The following is a 269-nucleotide window of genomic DNA, read 5'->3' as shown; positions in this document are numbered from 1 at the left end:
AAATAATGATAACAATAAATATCAAGGTTAGAAGATCCACTAATGGTATGTCAAACAAGTATAGTATAAACTCTTATTATTCAATTGGAAACCACTCACAAAGAAGGTTCCAATCAGATTATAAATTGTTAACATGATTACATTATTTATCTTATTCAATTAATGTTAATACTTGTAAATGTTGTTAGGCATGCATAAATATAACTTAACAACAAATCAAGTTCCTTTCATAGCTCAGGTGTCGGTTATACCATACAGTATAAACTATG

The sequence above is a fragment of the Populus euphratica genome, unplaced genomic scaffold (assembly GCF_000495115.2).
Source record: "Populus euphratica unplaced genomic scaffold, PopEup_1.0 scaffold855.1, whole genome shotgun sequence".
Lineage (NCBI taxonomy): Eukaryota > Viridiplantae > Streptophyta > Magnoliopsida > Malpighiales > Salicaceae > Populus > Populus euphratica.
Note: the sequence above shows the minus strand (reverse complement) of the source record.